Source organism: Halichoerus grypus, chromosome 11 (genome assembly GCF_964656455.1).
Source record: "Halichoerus grypus chromosome 11, mHalGry1.hap1.1, whole genome shotgun sequence".
Taxonomy (NCBI): Eukaryota; Metazoa; Chordata; class Mammalia; order Carnivora; family Phocidae; genus Halichoerus; species Halichoerus grypus.
Genome location: NC_135722.1, coordinates 30,867,350 through 30,874,902, shown reverse-complemented (window position 1 = coordinate 30,874,902; position 7,553 = coordinate 30,867,350). Strand labels below are relative to the sequence as shown.

The 7,553-nt window shown below is 41.6% G+C and overlaps 1 non-coding gene across 1 annotated transcript; it reads right to left on the bottom strand.

Moving 5' to 3' along the window:
* Positions 1-898: 898 nt before the first annotated feature.
* LOC118546652 (U6 spliceosomal RNA) lies at positions 899-1,005 on the bottom strand. Its single transcript, XR_004922702.1, has one exon. It is a non-coding gene; the product is annotated as a U6 spliceosomal RNA (small nuclear RNA).
* Between the last annotated feature and the right edge of the window lie 6,548 nt (positions 1,006-7,553).

Below are 7,553 nucleotides of genomic sequence, written 5' to 3'. Positions count from 1 at the left end.
GGCCCTCCTAAGCCGGCCACCAATTCACACAGCCAGGTGCTAGGAGCCATGTCTGCTCATTTCCAACTGGGTGGACCATGTAACACAATTACAGATATCCTACTAATAATCTGAATCAGTTGTTTACCAGTACAGTTATTTTAAGGTCAGCGGCTGGCAGGTTGGTGAACAGAGGAAAATAGGAAATGAATGAAATCATTTATTAACATTGAAAATAACAATTTGAAAGGTGTTGGGTCCTGGGGTAAATAGCACTTGATTGCTGCAAATGAGGGAATGGGAATTTTCCAAAGAAAGGACTTACCTGAAAGAATTTTCCAAAATTTTTTTTGGTGTCATGGAAAAATACTAATTTCAAAACAATGTTATTGATTGCTGGACATATTCTCAAGAAGGACATGCTCACTAAGAACTGTAACATGAAAACTGTTGTTGAAAATCACTACAACACTCATGCCTTGAGTATAACCTGAAAATAAAAGAGAAAAAAAGGATAAAAAAGAAAATGAAATTTTTATTGTGCGCCCATCATATACCAGGCTTGGTAATAGATGCTTTCATAAACACCATGTTACCTACATTTCACAACAAAGCTGTGAGTTAGAATTGCCAGTTTACAAATGGAAAAAATAAAGGCTTGGAAAAAGTCAAATAACTTGACTTAGGTCACATAGCTTATAGATAGTGTGTGCCTGAAACCAGGATTCATGTCTTCCTATCAAACTGCAAGGCCCTGACTCAAAGTACTCTCTCCAAGAAGGGGATTTGTATTAGGGGTGGAAGCTTTGGGAGGAAATTCAGAATTTTTCTCATTAATTAACCATTTAAGAGATGTTAAACTCTTCAACGACAAATCACTTATTTATTTGTTTATTAATTAATTAATTTATTTATTAATTAAAATATGGAACACTGCATGAGTTTGCATGTCAGCCTTGCACAGGGGCTGTGCTAATCTTCTGTGTATCGGTCCAATTTTAGGATATGTGCTGCCAAAGTGAGCACCAAATCATATTTTAGTTCAGTCTGATAAATTATGTATTAATCATATTTTCCTTGAATATATATGTCTAGAGTATTATTAAAAATTATAAAACATTTTGCTTGGACAGGACCTGCTGCCCTGTCCTTCCCTTTATCCTGGGACTCTGCATTCCTTTGGGAATGAGCAGTGACCCAGGAAGTCAGTTGGTAGGGAGAAAGATGGGTCTGAAAGTGGTCACTAAAAGGGATTTTGTCATATGGAAATAATTAAATAAGTGACAACTTATGAGTAAGGTTGTTCATTGCAGTATGATTTGTAGTGGCAAAATTTAGCAGTACCCAACACAAGAGTTTAGATAAATAAGAAGCTCCTTTGTACAATGGAAACTTTTTCAGTGGTTAAAAATAGTGGTGTGCTGATGGGTGATGGATACCTGGGGGTTCATTATCCTATCCTGTTTTGTGTGTATTTGAAATTTCCCATAATAAAAGGTTTTTTTTATTTTTTTAAAGATTTCTTTATTTATTTGGAGGAGGGCAGAGACAGAGGGAGAGAGACTAGCAGACTCCCTGCGGAGCAGGGAGCCTGACACAGGGCTAGATCCCAGGACCCTGAGATCATGACTTGAGCCAAAACCAAGAGTCGGATGTTTAAGCGACTGTGCCACCCAGGAACCCCCAAAAAAGATTTTTTAAATGTTGACCATCTTATAAATAATTTTGTGATATCTTATGTGGAAAAAGCAGATTATTAAATGTAGTAGAAATTTCCATGTTCATCTGCATTTTCCTCCCCTTTCAAGTATGTGGGAAGATTATACTTCCCTGTCCCCTAGCAGTTGAACAAGACCATATAACTGGTCAATAGATGTAGGTAGAAGTGACATGTCACTTTCAGGTGGGAGCAATTTATTGCCAGTACATGACTCTCCAGCCCTCTTTATTCCCTACCTCTGTAACTTAAGACATTCCAAGTGGTAGAGTTTTTGTCCCTGAATGAGGCCAATGTCAAACAGCTCCCTGACAAAGTAGAGTAGATATGTAGTGTGAGCAAGAAATAAACCTTTAATGTCTAGAGCCACTGGGATGTTTGCTGCCACAGCATTGCTTAGTGTATCCTGATTGGTAAACAATGTAATTTAACAAGAATACTCAGCTTGCTCCCTCTTCTCTGTAAAGTCTTTATGCAAATTGCATTCTCTGGGTAGCTTCTTCACTTAAGTTCATATTTAAAAAGTCAGAGACATAGGGTTTGGCAGATCATCCAGTCTAATTATAAATATTGAGGCCCAGAGGTCAAGTGATTGCCTAGGACACAAAGATTCAGAATGTATATATTCATTTTATTGTTTGTTTCTCCCATTTGACTCGAAGCCTCATGAGGACAGGGATTTTTGCCTGCCTGCCTGCCCAGCTGGGACTAATCCCTGCAACTCAAAAGGATGAGTGAGTGATAATCATAATGTATATCTATACAATACTGTCACTCATACATATCATCACATTTTGCTCTTATTCCGACTTGGAGAAAGGTAAAACTATGATTACTTAAACTATGATTATTTAAAAATTGAGGCCTAGAGGAAGTAAGTGTTCTCTAGATCAAAATCACACAGCTGAATCATAACACTTTACAATTTTCTGTGGTCTTTTCTAATTTTCTGTGGTCCCGTGCTAAGCATCTTCCATGTTTTATTAGATTTGACTCTCACAACAACCTTGTGAAATCAACTGGATTATGATTCCCCTTTTACAGGTGAGGAAAAAGACAAAGAAAAATCTATGGAATTTAATGAATTCATTTCGCTAACATTTTCTGAATACCTGCTAAGGCCAAGCACTGCTGTATGCACTGAGAAAAGAGTACTGGACAAACAAAGTCCCCTTCTCACAAAGCTTACACATCTGTGGGGGAGCATGGGGAGAGAGTGATGTCTATTGGAGCCTCTAATGCCCCCTTACAACCCCTCAGCCAACCTCCCAGTTGAGCTGCCCCCTGAGGGTTTCCATCACTTGGCACGGATAGAGTCTCACCTCAAAGGTGCACCTAAATATCTTTGTTTTCTGTCCCCGTGATATTTTGACCTAGAGGCATCTCAGATGTGAGCAGGGAATTACCACCCGTGGATGCAAACTTCAACCAACAGTGGATGGGAGCTGATGGATAAAACACCCAATTCTCAATGTAGACAGGCAAATAATGAGAAGTTTAATGAGCAATTATATTAAGCACTATCATGAATAAAAAGCAGGGTGAAGGGGTAGAGAAGGATCCTGGGACAGGGATGGCAAGGCTCTCTTTGTAGGTTGGATGTCCAAGAAGGACCTCTCTGGGGTGGTGGACGTTGGACTAATGACAAGGAGGCAGTCCTATAAAGATCTGGGGCAGGGGCTGGGGGGGAGTGTTTCAGGCAGGTGGAACAGTAGGGGCAAAGGCCCTAATGAAGAAACAGACATGAGTGAGAATAGTACGTGAAGAAGCGGAAGATGAAGTCGGGGGCCAGATCAAATTGATTTGGTTTGATTTGTTGGCTGGTAAGGAAAATCAGAAATTACTTTCATTGTGATAGACAGCCATAGGAGGGTTGCAGGCAGGGGAGTGATAGGACTGCGTGGAGTCTTCCAAGTCTAAAGCCCAAGCTCCTAACCTTTGTATCAGGACTGGAGTCAGTTGCCATAACAAAGACCCAACTTGACAAAAGCAGAAATTTGTTTCTGTGTCGCAGAACTGTCCAGGGATATAACAACTCCATGGTGCTGGGACTCCAGAATCCTTGTGATTTTTATTCCTTCAACAAATATTTATTGAGTGCTTATTATATACCATGGCACAGGAGATACATTGGTGAAAAAATATGGAGATATATATATATACAAATTGTTGCCCACATTCAGCTTATATTCTTGTGTGGGGGGGATAGACAATAGACAAAAATATAAATTGTAAGGTATGTTAGAAAATGGTAAGTGCTAAGAAGAACAAAGCAAGCAGGTAATGAGGAGGATGGGGGTGGAGGTGGGGTTGCAATTTAATTTATTTTTAAATTTTTTTAAAAGATTGTATTTATTTATTTGACCGAGAGAGACACAGCGAGAGAGGGAACACAAGCAGGGGGAGTGGGAGAGGGAGAAGCAGGCTTCCCGCGGAGCAGGGAGCCCCATGCGGGGCTCGATCCCAGGACCCTGGGATCATGACCTGAGCTGAAGGCAGACACTTAACAACTGAGCCACCCAGGGGCCTAACTTTTTTAATTTTTTAAAAGATTTTATTTATTTATTTGAGAGAGAGAGAGCATGAAAGAGAGAGCACATGAGAGGGGGGAAGGTCAGAGGGAGAAGCAGACTCCCTGCTGAGCAGGGAGCCTGATGCGGGACTTGATCCTGGGACTCCAGGATCATGACCTGAGCCGAAGGCAGTTGCCCAACCAACTGAGCCACCCAGTCGCCCCAAGGGGTTGCAATTTTAAATAGACTTTTCAGGGTAAGCCTAGTTAAGAAGCTAACATTCAAACAAACATCAGGTGTGCAAGTTAACCACGTGGCTATCTGAAGGAAGATCATTTCAGGCAGAAGGAACAACTATGCAAAGGCCCTGAGACCAGAGTATACCAAGTGTATGGGGAACAGCAAGGAGCTGCTAAGCAGCTGGAGGAGAGAAGTGGGAAGGAAGTAGTAGACAAACGCAGAGAGGTAAAAGGCCCAGATCATGTAGGGCTTTATAGGCTATTGCTAGGACTTTTCATCTCTGATTGTGGTGGGAAGCATTGAGAGGGTTGGGAAGGGGGTGATTAATCTGACTTAGGAGTTAAAAGAATCACTCTGGCTTCTCTATGGAAACTGATGGTGCAGAAAGAGGGGAGTAGGATAAATGCTGTGAGGTCATAAACAGCTATTGTAGTAATCCAGGGAAAAGGTAATTGTGGCTGGCCCCAGTAGAGGTGGTGAGAAGTCAATGAATTCTGGATATATTGGAAAGTAGAGCCAATGGGATTTTTTAATGGATTAGGTATCTTTCTTTGATAGAATGAGGAATCAAAAATAACTAAGATTTTTAGGCTGAGCAAGAGGAAGTCTTAAGGAAGGATGAGGCTGCAGTACAGTGGGGTGGGGAAGATTGCAGATGAAGCAAACGGCACCATCACAACCTAGGAGGTTTGCCTCCTCCTTGTCATCAAATATACATTGCTACTTCACTCTGACTCCACATTCCTACATTCCTACAAAGAGAGGAAGAGAGGAAGTGAAGGGCCTTCCTTTCATTTTAAAGGCACACGTCTGATGTTGCTCATATGTCTTCCACTCATTTTCCTTTGGCCGAAATTTTGATACCTGGTTTCAAGGATGACTAAGCAAAGTGGTCTTCAGTGGAAAGTCATGAGCTCAGTTAAAACTTGAATGTTCTATTCAGAAGAGAGAAGGGGAGAATGGAGAGTGGGGAACCATTTACAGTCTTGGCCTACAACCCCCTTGCCTTCCCAGCCAGCACCCAAGCCCAAGTCTTCCGAATCTTTCTCCCCCGAAGACCTTCTTCCAACCAAACAGTTCCTTCTTGTTTAAGCAGTGTGGCATTTATCACAAATCCTATTCCACCAATGCTAGATGGAGTGCTGGCTTAAGTAAGGACATAAGTCAGCTCCCCATTCCTTTATCCAACAAATATTATCTGTCCAACTCCAGTGTCAGGAATATATAATGGGAGCTGTGGGAAAAACAAAAATTAGTAAGACATGGTCCATGTCCTCAAAAATAAAGTGGCAAAGGAGGGAGGAACAGACATTTATACAATGAATTCTAATCAAAGGCAGAATTAAAGTAAAAATAAGATGTAAGCAGGGACAAGGGTAGTTGGTGGACTCCAGTTTGAGTGGGCCAGTGAATAAGAAAAATTTTGGTAGACCAGAAAGGCAAGGGAGGGCATTGTAAGGAAAGGCATGGAGGGATGTAACATGATATGAGGTTGGAATGATGGCCTGGGGTCAGACAGTGACAGCCTGAAATCCCTCATGAAGGTGTTTATACTTCATTCTGCAGGTGTTGGGAGCCATTTAGGGTTTGTGAATTAGGGAGCGACTAGATCTGACTTTGGTTTTAGGGCAATTACTCTAGCAGTAAGGTGGATTGGGTGGGGAGAGAGAGCTTAAAGGAAGATTATCCCCCCCGCCCACTTTTGGGAATGCCTGCCCTTGAACCTGTCAACTGCTTACTTTTCAAACCGATGGTTTCTCTGCTGAGCTTCTCAGAGTGTTCTGGACTTTCTGGAATTTGATGGTCTTCGGTGCTGCAAATGAACCACCCCACATGTTTACATCATGCCTGGAGAACCTGGAGGGAGCAAAGTATCCCACATAATGCCTGGGGAATTACAGGACTGAAAGATATTTGTCACAGCCCTTGGGCAAATATGTGGCCCTGGGCAGTTTCTCCACTTAAGCTCATGTAAAAAGTCAGCGTCCATAGTATTTGGCAAATCATCTAGTCTGGTTATGTATGCCGGGGCCTATGGAGCTCTAGTGAGTGCCTAGGGCACAAAGATTCCGGGCTCATTCCCAATAACATGGGCTCCCTCATCCAGTGCTTGACCTCCCAGCAATAACCACAAACAATCATCCTCACTCAGTTAAGTTTCATATTTATACTAGTTTGGGCCCAGCACTTGGGCTAGCATGGGCTGAGAAAAAATGGACAAGTATTGTTTGGAGTAGCTACCCCAAAACTTAAAGCGCTTTTTAAGCCTAATGATATTTGATACTCATTCGCACATGTCCAGTCAAATTATAGAATCATAGAGTCTCATGAAGACTTTAACGTTTATCTGGTCCAATTATACAATCTTCAGAATTCTAAAACTTGGCTTTGTTAAAGGTACAAGGGCTTAGACCAATTGTTATCTTGGGTTACAGAATAATAAAAATGTATTAGTTATATCATTCATTTGCTCACCAAAAGGAGTGACAAAACTGATTCAAGATGCTTATAGCCCAGTCTTCAAGATGCTTATAGCCCAATAAAATATCTGTATATTTCCTTAATTCTTTCCTCTACTGCCCTCAACATCCTTGTTATTGATTTGGCCTGTTTGGCAACTTTAGCACTTTGTTCCTGGATTTATTCAACAGCCTGAATTTGACTTTAGGGGAAAGTATAAGTCATGTAGAGACACTTCTCTGCTATCTTTCCTCCACTGCAGACTGTACCTCGCCTAGTGCAAACATCTGCTGAAGCCCAAGTTCTTGCTTTGCTGTCTGTGTTCACTGGAGAGATTTTCCCCAGCCAGGACTAGTAATCATTGACAGGCAATATGGAGACCCTTGACGGGGCCTGGAAACAAATTGCCTTGGTGAAAAACATGCCAAACCTTAGCCATAAATTACTGACAGTAGCAACTAGAGAGAACCTGGTTCAAATAAAGATCCATTTGCCCCGTGTTGAAGTTTCACATCTTCCTGGGGCTAACCCCCTGGAATGAGCCCAGCATCCTTGTCATAAGAAGACTTTATGCTCTTCAGGTACTTTTTCACTCTTGAAGCACATACTGGCAAAAACAGTGTGTATGCTCCAAAGATAGAGCC